This window comes from Podarcis vaucheri, assembly GCF_965113315.1.
Source record: "Podarcis vaucheri genome assembly, chromosome: 1".
Classification (NCBI taxonomy): Eukaryota; Metazoa; Chordata; class Lepidosauria; order Squamata; family Lacertidae; genus Podarcis; species Podarcis vaucheri.
In genome coordinates, this window is record NC_138759.1 from 90017857 (window position 1) to 90035604 (window position 17748).

Sequence of the window (17748 nt, forward strand, 5' to 3'; positions counted from 1 at the left end):
TGTTTACCTTCCCGCTAGAGTGGTACCTATTTATCTACTTGCACTTTGACGTGCTTTTGAACTGCTAGGTTGGGACCAAGCAACAGGAGCTCACCCCGTTGCAGGGATTTGAACCGCTGATCTTCTGATCAGCAAGCCCTAGGCTCTGTGGTTTAGTCCACAGCGCCACCCGTGTCCCACTTCCACATACATACATACATACATACATACATACATAATTTCAGTGCTTTTTTCCTTAAAAAATGTTTAGGGGTGCTCTCATTTTGACTCAAGAAAATCACCATTTTATAGTTCAAATCGGGGGAAATACAGTAAATGTACAAAATTCACAAAATGTTTAGGGGTATGTGTACCCCTGCGAAAAAGAATTGCATAATTTTATTTGTATGCCACCTTTCCATAGTTCAAACCATGCTCAAGGCAGCTTACAACATGAAAATGCATAACTACAACATCACAAAAGTAGTCATAAACAATAAATGAAATATTTAGAAATACACAACCAAACTGAACAATTTCAACATAAATCACAAGAACTAAAATACAGAAAACCAACAGCAACAACCTCCCCATGAGAAACTTCCAAACAACACCCCACACTTCTAAGCACACCAGAGATGTAGCCCATCAGGGGGGCTTACTTCTGAGTTAGCATGTACAGTTAGCATTGTGCTGGGGATTTTGGATGGCCCTGCTTTTCATGCCCTTGTAATGCTGTGACGACAAGCGGTCTAAGTGCTGCAAATACACCCTGAGCTAAAGAAGTGCTGGCCTTGAAGAAGCGGGGGGGGGGGGGAGAGATTTTTTTTTTAAAAAAAAAATCAACTAGGACTGTACACACAGGCCTAATCTTCTTGGATTCTTTGCCAGACCAGCCTCTGTGAGAAATCTTTAACCATTTTCCTGCTGGTATTTGATTGGGGAAGCAGCATTCAGCAATTACCTGGGGGAGCAGCTAAGTAGGAACAGCCTGTTCTTTGGTAGAAAGCAACTTCTGGGTATCTCTTTTAACAACAACAACAACAACAACAACAACAACAACAACAACAACAACTGAGCAATGTTGAATAAATTGCAAGGCATTTATAAATGGAGGGAATTTAAAAAGGCAAACAAACAGGGAAATCACTGTCTCCAATGTAAGAACAGAAGAAGAGACCTGCTGGGTCAGATTGAAGGTGTGTCAAGTCCACCATCCTGTTCTCACAGTGGCCAACCAGATACCCGTGAGAGGCCTCAAGTAGTACCTGAGCACAAGCGCATTCTCCTTCCCTGTGGTTTCCAGCAACTGGTATTCAGAGACATACATCCTCTGACAGCCGAGGTAGAACAGAGCTACTGAACTGGACATAATCCTGTTATCAGAAAATGAGGTGGACCACAGTCCAATGATTTTGGGTGCATTGGGCTTGAGCCTAAGTTCCAGCCAGGCGCTAAGACAAGCAACGTGACTGAAAATTGCGCTATAGTGCTCTACCAATTGGGGATCTTAGAACAGGCAAATACAATGGCCAGCTGCAACAGAGGACAAACATCCAGCACTTTTCATACTTAAAGGGAATTTCACATTGTCATTTGAGCTGCTGAAATTCCCTATTCTACACAACTACAAAGGCTGCAAGAGCCTTTTCCTCTGTTGCAGCTGAGCACTGTGAACAAAACTGATTTTGGGGTGGACATTTGCCCACATGCGCTTCACCCCCTCTCATGGTGGCTACTCTTGTTTCTGAAGCGGTCACTGCCAGCACTGTTAAATGTCTGCATATCAATAAACCCGGGCAAGATCCTAAGGTCAGGCTGGGAGGCAGAGGCCTTGCAGATATTGGACACCAACTCACACAAGCTGCAGACCCCACAGCCAGTGGCAATAGGAGCTATATTCTAGCAACATCTGAAGGCCCAGAAGTTCCCCACTCCTCACTTAAGGTTTTACATTTACATTGTACTCAGTGACATTCTCACACAACCCATGTGTGAGACATTCTTAACCCATGGCATTCTCATGAACCCATCCCTTTACAGTGCTACCAAGCCACAGGCATGAGGCAAGTCTGACTTATGGAGGCTATGGCTTCTGACATTTGACATTGCCCTGGCTGGTCCTCCTGCAAGAGAAGTGTATGTGAGAGAGTTCAGACCAGGACATTTTGCCTTCCTGTTATTTCTGTTGCTGTGCTAGCTAACCCCTGATGACCCCAGGATACCAAATGCTAAATTCAGAACTTGGCATGAAGCCAAGGAATCAACACAAGAACTTGAACCCGACTGCTTTATCCTGTGCTTTTTTTGAGACCCGATGTGAATAGTAGATGGAAAACCCATGTCCAGTTTAGCCCATCACAGCCTCTTTCCACAACTTCCCCCATAAAGATGTTGGGCAAACCTCTGCTGCTGTTTGTTGACTCATTCCATACTTTTTGTGGTGTGCCACTTTGTATAGGGCCATGCATGGACAATACCACCATAGCTACCTAGCATTGTCAACCAGTGATGTTTTACTGGTCCACCCAAGAATGAAGTCAGCAACCATTATTATTAAACTGAACTTGGATTAAACAGGCCTTCAAATAGAAGCCTATCCTCTGTAATATAGGACATGTGGCTGTCCTACTGTATAATCCACCAGTTCTGCTCAGGATTCCACTGTTCTGACTGCACCTCCCTTCACCTCATCTAGTTCTCCACAAAATACTCTCAGCATTAAAAAATTATAATCAGAAATTGACAGGTGGAGGGACAAACTGAAGAGAAATGATTTGATTGTCCAATTGTTAAGTCATCCCTGAGGGCAATATTAACAGATGGTGGGGTTATATCAATCTCTGCTTCTATTGACTAAATATTAGGTATATTCCTATGACCATTTTTGAGGATCCACAAATTTCAGTCTTGATAACCAGCTAAAGGTTGAGGTCACAAGGCCACCAGGTGGGGGAGGAGCGTGCTGTTGTTTACCACACTGTGAAGTCATGGACAGTCTCCTGATCACCACCCAACTCTAAGCTTGAGAGAAGATCTGGAATTTATCCACTTCCAAGGCACTCAGAGCACTGCAAAAGCACAATGTGACACAGGTGAACCTCAGCCCTCTTGCTCTCTGAGTTTCAAAGTTGGAAAGGGGCTACAGCAGCCTTCTCCAACATGATGCCCTTCAGTTGTTGTCGGACTGCAGCTCCCATCAGCCACAGCAAGTCTGGCCAATGGTGATTATGATGGCAGCTACAGGGCCACAGGTTTCACATCCCTGCTCTGCTTCCTTCAAGGTCTCCATGACCTTGGCATCAGGAGTGTTACTTGCATTAGCAGGTGCTGCTGAGACCTTGGCACACAAGAGGAAGAAAATCTATCTCTTGTCTCTGATGAAATAAAGTAAGGGTCATGGGGTTGGGGAAGCATGCAAGCCAGAGAGGATGAAGACTGGCTTTATATGGCTCTGCTCACCTACCAGCTGGATAAAGAGGACACATAACTGTAGATTGCCCTGGAGACTGAAAGTCAGGTCAGACTGATTAAGTCACTTAACTGCTAACTTGTTTGTGAGTATAAACAGCTAGGACAGAAGGGATGTGGAAGGCAAAGGATAGCAAATCACTGGTGAATTAAGTGAATTTGTGTAGTGTACAAGAGCAATCATATATCTGCCCTTGTTTTTATCTGGGGTGTATGATTGCATGTACGGTATGTGAAATGGAGTCAGAGGTCAGCCTACATAGTTTTTCAAAGAGTAGTTGTCATATTAAAACGGTGGTGTGTCTTCACTGGTACATGCAGAAATTGGAATTCTGGCCAATTTATGAACTTGTTGAAATGTATTGGAGGATTGCCATGCCCACCCCAGTGTGGATGTACATACCAATTTGCTTATGTGAAACCACAGCATGGATTCAAATAGCAATGTGGGCTAGAGACATTCTGCTTTTGACCCACATTTCTGCATATGGGGAAATTTTGGAAGGTGCAGTGCACACATTATCATAGTGCTACCTGACAGATTAAAGCATAGCTAAGTTAGGCCTTAGGGAAGTGGGTGGCACTGTGGGTTAAACCACTGTGCCGCTTGGGCTTGCCAATCAAAAGGTCCATAGTTCAAATCCTTGCAACGGGGTGAGCTCCCGTTGTTCGGTCCTAGCTCCTGCCAACCAAGCAGTTCAAAAGCATGTCAAAGTGCAAGTAGATAAATAGGTACCACTACAGGAAGGTAAATGGCATTTCCGTGTGCTGCTCTGGTTTCGCCAGAAGCGGCTTAGTCATGCTGGCCACATGACCTGGAAAAACTGTCTGCGGAAGTGGACAAACGCCAGCTCCCTCAGCCTGTAAAGTGAAATGAACGTCGCAACCCCAGAGTTGTTCACTTAATTGTCTAAATTGTCAGGGGTCCCTTTACCTTTAAGTTGGGACTTGCATCATACTACTAACTCCAGCACTGCCCTGCAGTGGGAGAAACAGCAAACTAGAGAGAAACAGCAATGTATTCTTACAGCCACACACCTCCCCTGTTTACAACTGAAATCTGGGACAATTGGTGTGAAAGGGTAAGTTCTTACCTCACTTTGCTCTGTGATTTGAAGCATTTTCCACTTGGTGCAGCTCACTTCTGATATTGGAGAAGTGCTCAGAAATGAAAAGTGCCTGTATCAATGGAGTGAGGAACAACTGTTCCTCACAGAACAGAACCCATGGAACAGAAACGGGTACCTAACATGGTGTGATACACTATTGGTTCTTCAGGGATTAAAGTGGGGACATGAAAGAGAGGCTGAGTTCACTAAAAGAGCTACTGTCTCCTGAAAGGAAGCCCCTTCAGTTTATACTCCAAGATGACTGCTGGTCTTTCCTACAACACTTGAGCGGAGAGGTGAGCGTGCTACCTAGAGCTACTTGGGTTTGCTTTCCTTCCTCACCATTGTGCTCTTTCATTCATTGTACAAACTGTAAAATGTGGGTACTGCCATGGTCTTATTGGCTTGAATCAAGAGTTGGCCTTGTTATTTCAAGTCTCGCTGAGTGAGAATTTGCAAAGCCTGCAGCTATTCAGGCCTCAGAATTACAGGAAACAAAAAAGAGAGGGAGGAAACTTTGGAGAAAACTGCACACAACGAGCCTTGCTGCCCTTTTGACTCCAATCAAGCCAGGTTATGCAAGCCCAATAGCTTCCCTCTTTCCGTCTTTCTCCATCAACCCTATTCTGCCCAAAGCCCTGAGCCATGCCAATCTATTGTTATTGTTTTTTTGTTTGTTTTTAAGTCATGCAGGATGCTCTGAGACTTCAGACCTGAGGCCTCTCTTCCCTTGAGAAAATGTACAGCAGAGGCGCCACTCTGGTAATTTGCACCACAATTTCTTAACTTGGAACCTGTGGTTTATCTTTTAATTGCCGAAAAACAGACTAATAAAGCACGGCTCATTAAATGTCCCAGTATTGTGAGATAGTACAGCTAGGTCCCCCTGTTAAGTCTTTTCAGGGAATGTTTTAAAAAAGAAAGACACCGTCGTATTTAAAAGTTTACAAGACACGTGACGCTATCTGGTTTTGCATAAGGACTTTTTGGGTCCCTGAAATATAAACAAAGCAATTAAAGGGGCCTACAGAGAATGGCATTGTTCTGAGACGTGGGTTACTAGGAGCCATTAACTGTTTCTCCAAAACTCAATCTTTGGAGTAAAGGAGACACTCTTGTTGGACGTGGCTGAAGTTCTGAATAACAAGAGATGTAACTAAGTGAGCACAACTCACCCTTCCCAGCATGCACTGCGTTTTACAGGAAATCAAGAAGAGACTTTAGTGTGTGTGCTTTGTGTGTGTTTGCTTTTTTGAGTACACTAATTTGGAAGGGAGAAAGAGGGTATCTCAGTCATTTCTGGAAAGCTGTCATCTGGCACTACTCTGGCAGTTTAAAAGTAATTATTATCACAAGTAGAGATTATTTACTATGTTGCTAATTGCTTGGAGTGCCTATGGCAGAAATGTGCCTCATAAATGTTCAAAGTACATTATCACCAACTAATTAATTAATGCCAAATCATACCTTACATGGAACCATGGTACAACAAACAGCAGCAGAGATAGAGAGAAATCTTGATTGACTGATGATTTTATATGACGAAATACCATTTCATATATCTAAACACTAATATATGCGTTAACTCCATGGGCTCATTTCTGTGGATTGGTGGGGAGGCTTAGAGTTGGCTGGGAAACCCATGGCCTGCAACAAAGGGCTTCTCCAAACTTACCCTTTCCCTGCTCTTCCTGGGTACAGGTTTGTGCTTAACACTTAGTCTGAGTGTTATTGTTGGGTTCTTTGCCCCAAAGTTTTTCCATGAAAACCTGCTCTTTTAAGCTGAAATGAAGCAAATGTCCATTCAGGTTTTCCACTGACTGCCATTTGTTCTGATTGAGCTTAAAAGAGCAGGTTTCCACCGGGAAAGCTCCAGAGCGAAAAAAAGGCCGCTCAGACACGGAGCTTTAAACCACAGACCGTGCCTGGGAAGAGAAGAGGAAAGGAGAGTGTGGATAAGCCCTAAGCTTCTGCTTACTCCTCCCATCCCACAGGTACTTTGCTTGGCAGCTGCTTATGCCGAGGCCTGACTGCTAAAGGGTTCTCAGCCAGTGGATCATCACCAAAACTGAGCAGTTTTCCTCTTCTATAAACAATGCCAGAACACCTGCAGCTGTTGATAGCACACAAAAAGATCACCGCCACTCGGCTGACAACTTGGCAGTGGGTAGCTATCACGTCGCCAGCTCAAACCACAGCAGCATCAGTGAAACTCAGAAGGTTCACAAAAAGCTGTAGCTGCATCAGAATCAAATAGACTTGAGAAAAAGTTCTCACTGTAAGAAACATCTCAATGAGAAGGGGGCTGGCCAGATGGTTTGTGTAGATTACTAGGATTTGTCTTAAATCTTAAAAAAAGTTGTTCTTAGGGCATCGGTGTTCTGTTTTTTATTTGATTGACTGGTTGGGTTGCTCCCTGTGAGGTGGTGAACATCAGCTGTCTGGGTTGCAGCTCTTGATTCCCCACAGGGTGAGAGTCTGTTGGTGGGTAAAGGCTTAATCTCCCATGATGAGAGATGAGAAGAGGGACATTTCATTGCCCCAGCTGAGAGATGCATGGGATCTTTTTCAGGGGGGTTCAGTTATTGTTGGGTCATTATTCAGTGGACATACTTTTCTGTACATGATTATTTGGTGAATGAGTGTTTAAAACACATTAAGTGTGTGGTTATCTTTCAACACTCCTCTCAGCACTTCAGGCCCTGAGACCTTTGGGTATAGGGCGGTATAATAATAATAATAATAATAATAATAATAATAATAATAATAATAATTTTAAAGCAGCCATCTATGAGGTGTTTTATCCATCAGTGGGTTTTGGTTAACCTTTTATGGTAAGCAATATTTGCAGTCTCTCGTATTTTATCAGTCAAATACCCCAGCCATTGAAGCTTCTACATCCTTACATATGTACAGACACAAACACCCTGTGTGATATCCACCCTGCATAATTATATGTTTTCTCATTCTGAATGTTTCCACTGAGGGTTCGGGCATGAGAAGTAGAATCAGAGTTACGAACATTACGATGCTTTGAATAAGGAAACTAATATTTTCCTCACATAGCATTTGCCCAAGGGACCCACTTCATCAGCACTAGAAGCAGATTTTATTATACTGCAATGTCCTGTATTGGGAGGAGGGCAAGGAGGAAATCTCACAATTTTTGATATTAACCAAATATTCCTGCAATGTGGTTTTGATTTTTTGTTAATTTTAACTCTTGGAAGCATCTCGCTGGTATGTGAAGGCTTTTACAGCAACACAGCTTAGTGAATTTTTAATATACAATGCTTTTTGTCAGGGTTTTATATAATAGAAAAGATGCAGAGATATGTGGCACTTCCAAGTTTGTTGCACATATATAGGGATGGATTCAACTAAATAGGTGCACCAGTGTGAGCCAGCACAGTGAGTCCCACAAGTGAGATGGGACTTTCCCCTTCTCTTCCCCCCATGCGCCCCTCAATTAGCTCTGAAGGTTCTGGAAAATCTTAAGAACAGGATGCAGGGGGAGGAGAGGGGAGATTGTTCCATTGGGCAAACTGAAATGCTTGTGTTGACAGAATTATTCGAAGAGCACAACACTGAATTTTCTCCCTGTACTTCAGAGAACCGAAGAATTTCATGGATTGAAAGAAGTTCCTCCGTATTTTCACATTTTGGTTTCTTGATAGCATAAGCACCAGCTGCAGGAGGCCAAGACTCTTTGGGCAACCTGAGTCTTCTTTCTTTCTTTCTTTCTTTCTTTCTTTCTTTCTTTCTTTCGGGCCGGGGGGCCCTCATGGTTGATGCAGAACCCTGAGCTGGGCACAGAGTGACCTCTGGATGTTGCACGACGTCACATGCACGATGTCAGGATGTCGCGTCTGGCCCCCTCAATGTTCTTTGGAAGATGCTGCCTCTGCTCCACTGTACACTCACTTGATACAAGTTTGAGGAATCTGAGGCAAGTGTACGGCAAGAGGGATCGTAGGCTGTGTTGAATAAAGGTCTTGTCACCTTCTGCAAGAGCAACATACTTGACAGAAACCTAGTTTGGACCAAATATTTGGAAATGGTCTGTATACTGCAACTCTTGTAATTATAATAATAATCCAGCATCAGGTCCTAAAAGTGTTGCTTGCTAAGCACATGCACCAACTGCCCCTGTTTTCTGGCTGTCCCAATAGCAGCAGAAACTAATCTGTTTATGCACACAGGTCTCTCCTCCTCCAGATGTCTACCAAGATGTGTCACAACCAACTGTCCAAAAACTATTACAAAATGGGGCAAGATGTACCTCCGTTCCCCACATGGACTGTGTAGTTTTATCCGCACTTCCACCATGGGCCAAGCTGTAACTTCATCAGATGAGGTGTACAAGCCCTGAAGGCAGGCCTTGCATACCTTGTTACCCACCACTAGCTATATCTGGAAGTCCGCCATGGGCGTGACAAACCACCGGCTTATGTAGTGAAGAAACAGAAGGATTGCCAAGCAACTGACAGGCCACAATAGATGGTTCATGGCATGGGTCTGGGTATAGTCAGCCACAACGTGTGTAAACTTACTCTGAGGCATAATACAAGTCTCTGTGTAAAGATTTCAAAGTGGAAAACAGTATGATTGGGGCAATTTGGGGCATTGGAAAGGGAGGGGATTAATGCGTTCTCTGAAAAGGCATTAAATTAAGCCAGTTGGAATCCCTTGAAATGCCCACATGGCTTAAATACAAGGACAAAGCCACTAACACTGGCTTTCTGTCAAGCCAAAAACAAGGTGGCCAGGTGTCCTGTTTTGCAGAGGACAGAGAAGGGCTTATAGAGGATAGTTCAATATTTGAAGGGCCATCAAAGAACGATCTTGTATTTGAAGGAGTCCTCTTTGAAGAGTGTCCTTCAAAGTCAGATTTAAAGAGAAATAGACTTAAGCAAAGAGAAGTGGTGGGCCTTGAAGTTTCCCATCAACATTTCACACCTGGACAGCAGACTAAGCAGGTACACATGTTTCACCTGGCCACTGTCTTCCCCACTATGGTGAGATGAATTGTGTTGCTAGTTAAATTATAGTACTCATTTTTATATTTGAAGTTATCCATATAAATAAGCCTGTACATGTTTTTATGCAAATCGGTACCCTCTTTTGTCTTTTTTTGGGGGGGTGACATAGGCTGAAATCTGTTGCTGTTAGCAAAGAAATAGAGGCATAGATTTACTGGGATGAAACAAGGAGAAGAGGTCAAGAGACCTCAGGCTTAGAAGAACAGAAAGAGCAGGGTAAGCAATTCATATAAATACATTCATCTGGAGAAAATAAAGCCTGTATTGGTGGAGACTGCCAAGCTGGTCATGAGCCTAAAATATCAGAGCCTGCGCTGCAGTTCAGCATCTTGTAAAGAAGATGACAAGACCTTGTTTTAAACTCTACGATACTCCGAAGCGTGGGAATGTGCAGGGGAAAGTTCACAGTGATAAAGAAACAGGCAGGAGTTTGAACTGTCCTCCCAAATCAGTTTGCCAACACACATTGCAGAGCAAACCCTTTTATGACCGCCTCCTCCGAACAGGTTTTGATCATGTTAATAAAGAGCCTTCTGCATAGGTCAAGGACAGGAGAGAGGATAATATCAAACGGGAACCATTCCCAGGGGATTCAATTACAAAGTTGCACCAGCAGCTTCCTGGAATCATCTTGCCAAGGCTTCTGGGAAAGACAACACCCCACCCTAGCAGCCCCAATAACCAAAGAACAGGCATGAAGTGGGGGAGGGGAGGAGAAGAGGTTGGTTACTGTGTTTGGCGCAAAGCACAGTAAATAGGACTCTTGGAGATGCACGAAATGTGCCAGTTCCCCCCTCTTCCCAAATCCCCCCTCCCTGCCCTCCTGATCCCCTGCATGAGCCAAGGAATGGAGGCAGGAGCCAAAACCAGATCGGTTCCAGTAAACAGGCTGCTGCTTCCATAACTTTGGGAATAAGCAAAGCCACCGTTAAGGGCAAGATTCCAGCCAGAGGCAAGAAGCTGTTGACTGAGCAGTGGAGCAGGCTGAGCAGTGAAGCAGTCGCGAGCGATTCTGCTTCAAGGAGGCAAATAGTTGGTGTGATTGTGATAGTGGTGGGATCAAGCAATCCTTCATCCCACCTGCCCCACTCTTCGACAGAGCCCCACCTTCTGTTTCTGCCTAGCCCAGAGTCATGTCTAATACCTCAGTCCGCCCCTTAACAATGAACCACCTGTTGGTTGGTGTCATTGCTAACAACAAACACAACTTTCTTCCCTGTCCCCTTTCCACCCAATGAACTCTATAGCACACGGCTTCTTTGGGACTATTCTGTTGATACAATGTCAATGGTGCCCACCTCTTCCACTTCCCACTGTGCTTCATCCCATCGTGCTTCTGCCAGATAAATGGCAATGATGTTGGTTTGGGGAAGGTGGCTTCATGGTCCTGACTCACCACACAAGGCCACTAATGCACATCTGTCCACAACAGTTTACCCATCCTATACCTTCGGGTTTCTTTTGCTTCTGTCATTAACAACTTTTTTCTGATATTCTCCCCACTCCCCCAGTCACCTTATATGCATCCTTTAAACGGTTCCAAACCTTTGCAGCCTCTTCGCCCACAGTTCAGCCATCATTACAGGTTGGATAGCTTTAACACTTGTTGTTCTTGGGTCTTTCCAATTCTACATGTTGCCTTTGGAATTGTTCCAGAGTTAGAAACAACATTGGCAGCTGCTGGGAGCTTTCTGTATTTATGCTACAAGTTAGCATCCCCAAGATATCCTTCCTATGCCCATATCCTCTTGCCCAATAATTCTATCCCCTCATCCCCATGTTTGCCTAGAGTTGAGGTAGGCCCCATCCAGCAGCTGTTCAAATGACTTCTGTTTTGCTAAAGCAAGCTTACAAAGCTAGAAATTCTGATTTAGTGCTGTTTGTCTGTTCTTATTTGGTAGCTCTGTGAGGTCTGGCCTCTTGTGTGTGCCCACCGTTGCTTCTGCTGTGATAATGTGGGCTTCCTGTGTGCTGTTGGCTGTGTGACTCTTGATCACCCACAGAATTATAAAAATGGAGGGTCATCAGAAGGCACCTAGTGAGAGGCAAAGGATAACATATCTCAGGCAATCCGAAGGTAGATTTTAAGCCCAAAATGGATGTGATCTTGCTAAAAATTTAAAAAATTCCTTCCAGTAGCACCTTAAAGACCAACTAAGTTAGTTCTTGGTATGAGCTTTCGTGTGCATGCATACCAAGAACTAACTTAGTTAGTCTTTAAGGTGCTACTGGAAGGAATTTTTTTTATTTTGACTATGGCAGACCAACACGGCTACCTATCTGTTGCTAAAAATTGTCAACAATGGTAGTGGCGCTTTTCTGCCACTGGTGGAGGCAGTGGAGCAGGTGGACATGCTGCCTGGGGGGCTTCTTCTGAGGCAGCAAACTCACCCTGTCTAATGGCTGGGCCAGCTTTGCTTCAAAGAATCATTCAATCCTTCCCCTGTTGCTTTTACTTTTTTTGCCTCTTCAAGAGTGAGAGGAACTGCCTGATCGGTATCAGTGATCTAAAAGGTAAAGGACTCCTGGCAGTTAAGTCCAGTCAAAGGTGACCATGGGGTGTGGTGCTCATCTCACTTTTCAGGCCGAGGAAGACAGTGTTTGTCCACAGGCAGCTTTCCAGGTCATGTGACCAACATGACTAAACCACTACTGGCATGCAGAGGACTGTAATGAGCACAGAAATGCCATTTACCTTCCTGCTGCAGCAATACCTATTTATCTACTTGCACTGGTATGCTTTTCCGAATCCTAGGTTGGCAGAAGCTGGGACAAAGCAATGGGAGCTCACCCCATTGCACGGATTCAAACTGCCGACCTTCCAATCAGCAAGCCAAAGAGGCTCAGTGGTTTAGACTACAGCGCCACCCACTTCCCTACCAGTGATCTACAAAGGTTGTATCCAATTGGAGGCTTCTGGGTGCGAGCAGAGACTGGTGATATAAATGTCATGAAGTTGTTCCTAGAAGCCTTGAGAAAAGAACATGCTGCACAAGAGAAGCTTCTAGAAGCCATTTGATTTCATCCGCAGCTAATTTCCCCCTCTCCTGTCACAGGAGAAATTTAGAAGAAGATCGGTTTGCAGAATCACTCTGTTCTTGGGTGGTCAGATGCACTTTGAGCAGGAAAGCAAAAAATAAAAATAAAAATCTATTGACTGACCCTCCTTAAAAGTATGAAACAAAGAAACAAAAAGTGCCCTGGGACTGGGAGAATATGCTGAACACAACACAGTTCTAGTAAACACCAGATAAAGTGTTATCATGCAGAACACAATGACAGTAGTCTATGATTTACAGCTCCTCTCTCAAGATAGCCTTGACCACGAGGCTTCTCCTAGCCACAACCCCTCTTTGTCTCAAAATGTTCTTTATGATGTCCACATCAGCCAAGCAGTGGCAAACACTGGAAAATCATGCATCTCGAGGCATAATAATTAATACAGAATGTAAAATCCTTTTTCATAATTAACATAGTATATTCTGTCTGCAAGATGTGCAGCCTGGTCAGATGATGTTTACTTGGAGATAATAAAACTTATTGCACATTAGTTACTTATTGACATTCTTCAGCTAGCCTCTCAAGAGTGTTGACGAAGGGCTCATCCACACTTCTGCTTGTCCTATGCCTAGAAAGCATGGGGTCTAAGCTGTTTCACACTTGACCTGAGTTTTCCAGGCACAGGTCTGAGCAATTTCCCCCCTGCCCTTCTCCTTTCCCAGGGAAAACCCACTCTTTAGAGCAATCCTAAGAAAACCTGAATTTGCCTTTTGCACCAATTGAGCACTAAAGAATGGGTTTCCCCAAGGGAAAGGAGCGGAGCAAGGGGAATTGTGAATAAGTCCAAAGAGATGACTTTCAGCTGTTGCTTCAGACTGACATGTGAATTATAGTCTAAACAAATTATTGGATGGAACCAACTGACATATTTATTCTGGCTGATTAATCGATCCAGAACATTTTATATTGAGTATGATGCACTAGATGCCCTGGAGCTTACAATCCCACATTCGCAGTCTGTGGCTCTACAGATGCTGTTGGACTACAGTTTCCATCATCTCCCATCTATTGGTTATACTGGCTCCAGCAGATGAGAGATGGAGAACCGTAAGTTCCCAATTCCTGATCTAGTGTATGGTTCAGAGGACCCTTAACTATATTTCCATTGCCTTTTTTAAAAAATGCATCTTTTCTAAAAAAAATGCATCCTGAGTGATTTCATTGTATTGTTTTATAAGCAGTTTAACGTTCACTCTAACTGCAAGGATGCAGTCTTGGTACCTAAGGCAAACAAACTGCTAGTCAACTGTTAGATCTCCATGGAGAAAATCTTAAAAGTTTGCAGGTAGGATGCTTTTTAAAGGAGGGGGGAGAGATACCAGAGATTATATGGGTGAGTTCTTGGCCAGAGTGTAAGTCTTCATTCTACACACTTCCTGTTTTTCCTTGGACACCCCTATCCCTACAACAGGGGTGACTAACCTGTCGCCTTTCAGATGTTGCTGGACTACAACTCCCACAATCCCTGAGTACTGACCACATTGACCAGGTCAGATGAGAGCTGCAACCCATCATTATCATAGGTCAAAGGTTAGAGACCCCCTGCCCGATAGTATTCCAGTATCCCATAAGTGCCTTTCCTCCTTGCCACAAAGCAACCTTATACTCAGTAGGATTTTGTTTTTGTATATAAAACAACTGTGCAAAGTCTGCAAATTAACTCAAAGAAAGTCCCTGGTTTACAACACATAGAAAATTGCTACAAATTGCAGAATTCATATTATATGGCAGCAAAATTAGAAGGCTATTAACTCGTGGTTCTAGCCCAATTGAAGTAGGAACAAGTAATTCATAAAGGCCAAGAGAGGGGTACACTATATGACGAAAAAGAAAGTGGCTGTGGCTCAGTGGTAGTGCATTTGTCTTGCATGCAGAAGGTCCCAGGTTCAGTTCCCAGTATCTCCAGGTAGGACCGAGAGAGGCCCGTGCCTATAACCCTAAAGAGCCCCTGCCAGTCAGTGCAGCTGATACAGAGCTGGGTGGAATAATGGGTCTGATCCATATAAAGCAGCTTCCTATTCCCCCGAGACTTAAATACCACAGGTTCTCCTAAGTAAGCATTTGCTTTATTCCCTGAGTTTTATTCAGTCTTTCCGCAATAAGCTATAAGCAGGGAAAGAATTCCTTAAAAGTCAAAAGCAGTGATTTATTGTTGTCGTTAAGGAGGTCACGGCACATAAGGGAAAACTCAAAATGTTTATAATCCCTCACAGTCCCATAGCAGTAAAGTTGAAAAACGGTGCCAGAACTGGACAATGTTTGTCCAACCCCAAACGCTCCACTGGCATCCTGGGGCAGGCTGTGAAAAGCAGGCAAACATAGCAGATGATAAAATAGATGGCCCCCGTGGCTTTGCTGAACTCCAGCCACTCCATGCATCCAACATGACCAGCTCTAAAACTGTCATTTGATTCTGCCTGTTTGGTTTCACAGGCCACACTGAGACATTTTCATCGCTTCCTCCACCCCCAATTATAGAAGCAATAGCAATAATACAGATGAGCCGGTCTCTATTTCAAAAGGGCTATAGGTGTTAAATGGATAGGTCTTGCAGGAGCCTGAGGCTTCCAAGGAGGCAGCATCCTAGTCCCTGGGCTAGGCTTGAACATAAGCAGAGCCTGCTGGATCAGGCCAATGGCCTATCTAGTCCAGCATCCTGTTCTCACAGTGGCCAACCAGATGCCTGTGGGAACCAGCAGGCAGGATTCAATCACAAGAACGCTCTCCTCTCACGTGGTTTCCAGCAACTAGTATTCAGAACCATTGCTGCCTTCAAGTCTTACTTTCGTGCAATCCTGTTTTTATGTTGTGAACCACCCTGTGATCATCAGATAAGGGGTGGTGTACAAATCCAATAAATAAATAAATACATAATAAAAATAAAATATTGAAGCAATGCAGTTCCAGTACATAAGCAAGCATGATGCGAGCACAGGAAGAATCCCTGGAAGAGCAATAGTCAGGGGTTGGTGAATCAGTCTATTTCCAGTACATGTGTCCCTTTTACATGTGTCTTCTTGTCCTATTTCACTAGTAATCCATGAAAATTTGCATATTTATATATTTTTTAAAAGATGCTCAAAGTACACCCCCCCCCCAAATAAGGCTTTTGACAAAGTTCCCCCGTTATATAATTGCGGGAAAGCTGGTATAATGTGGACTGGACTAGGTTTACTGCTAGGTGGATTTGTAGCTGGTTGACTGACCAAACTCAAGGAGTGTGCTCAAGAATAGTTCCTTGTCATCCTGGGGGGAAAGTGACAAGTGGGGTGCTGCAGGGTTCTGCCCTGGGCCCATTGTTGTTCAACATCTTTATCAATGACATGGATGAAGGAATTGAGGGGTTGCTCATCAAACTGAGAGGGGTAGCCAATGGTGCAGAAGATAGAATCGGGATTGCCTTAACCAATTGGAGAAGTGAATTTCAATAGGGAAAAATGTAAGATCCTACACTTAGATAGGAACAACCAGCCACACAAATATCAGATGGGGGACACTAAATTTGCTCTGATGTGTTGAGTACATTTCAGGATGTCAGTGTGAAGTTGATAGGACATCTTCATGATAGCCAAATATCTAAGCGGCTGTTTAGGTGGAGCAAGCTTGTTTTCTCCTGCTCCAGGGGCCAGGCCCCAAACCAATGGATTCAAGCTACAAGAAGGGAGATTCCAACTAAACATCAGGAAGAACTTTCTGACAGTAAGAGCTATTTTGACAGTGGAAAGAATTTTCACAAGAGGTGGTAGACTCTCCTTCCTTGGAGGTTTTTAAGAAGAGTCTTAGATGGCCATCTGTCATGTAAGATCTAGCTCCTGCTTTGCTGGGGGGGTCCCTTCCAACTCTACAATTCTATGATTCTATGGATTTTAATACTTATTTTGATCCTTGAGATTAGCAAGCAATGTCACTCATCTACTAGAAAGACTGCTCCAAGCTTGTATCCAAGTACTGTCAGCATCGCCCTAGAGCCAGTGCACCAACTGGACTCTTGCACCTCAACCCCGACTGGGCTAGGCGAGCTGGGTAGCACCGCCAGAGACCTCCTTCTCACAGGAACAGGTCACAGTGCTGTGGACTCACAGCTTAGAGCTGAGAGCACCGGATTCACTGTCTCAATACTACAGTCGTTGCGCAGCAGAGTTTTGCAGAGTCTTGCAGAGTATAAACCACTCGGAGAGCAGCTCTGTAAAATATCTTCCTTTTATTCTATAACTACAACTATGGTACAAAACTATATACAGAGCTAATTATTCTGAGCATAAAGCAATGCTACACTGAGAGTCTGCAGCTGCTCTTAGCAGCAATCTAATCTCTAGGATCTCTAACACTCTCACTCTCTCCGATACACTGACTGACTGACTGACTCTCTCACACACACAGAGATATGTTGCTGGGCAGAAGAAGTAAATAGGCAGGACACGCCTCCTCTTCTCTGTGGAGTCAGCAGAGATCATCAGGAGATGGTCAGGAGATTCTTGGGTATGGGAGGGGTGAAATCTCCTCAAGTACTGTATTCTGCTCTGGTCAGACCTCACCTGGAGTACTGTGTCCAGTTCTAGGCACCACAGTTCAAGAAGGACACTGACAAACTGGAACGTGTCCAGAGGAGGGCAACCAAAATGGTCAAAGGCCTGGAAACGATGCCTTATGAGGAACGGCTAAGGGAGCTGGGCATGTTTAGCCTGGAGAAGAGGAGGTTAAGGGGTGATATGATAGCCATGTTCAAATATATAAAAGGATGTCACATAGAGGAGGGAGAAAGGTTGTTTTCTGCTGCTCCAGAGAAGTGGACACGGAGCAATGGATCCAAACTACAAGAAAGAAGATTCCACCTAAACATTAGGAAGAACTTCCTGACAGTAAGAGCTGTTTGACAGTGGAATTTGATGCCAAGGAGTGTGGTGGAGTCTCCTTCTTTGGAGGTCTTTAAGCAGATGCTTGACAACCATATGTCAGGAGTGCTCTGATGGTGTTTCCTGCTTGGCAGGGGGTTGGACTCGATGGCCCTTGTGGTCTCTTCCAACTCTATGATTAGAACCTTCAAAGCTATAGCAACGTTCTGGTGCTTTTCCACTGACCTGTAATCA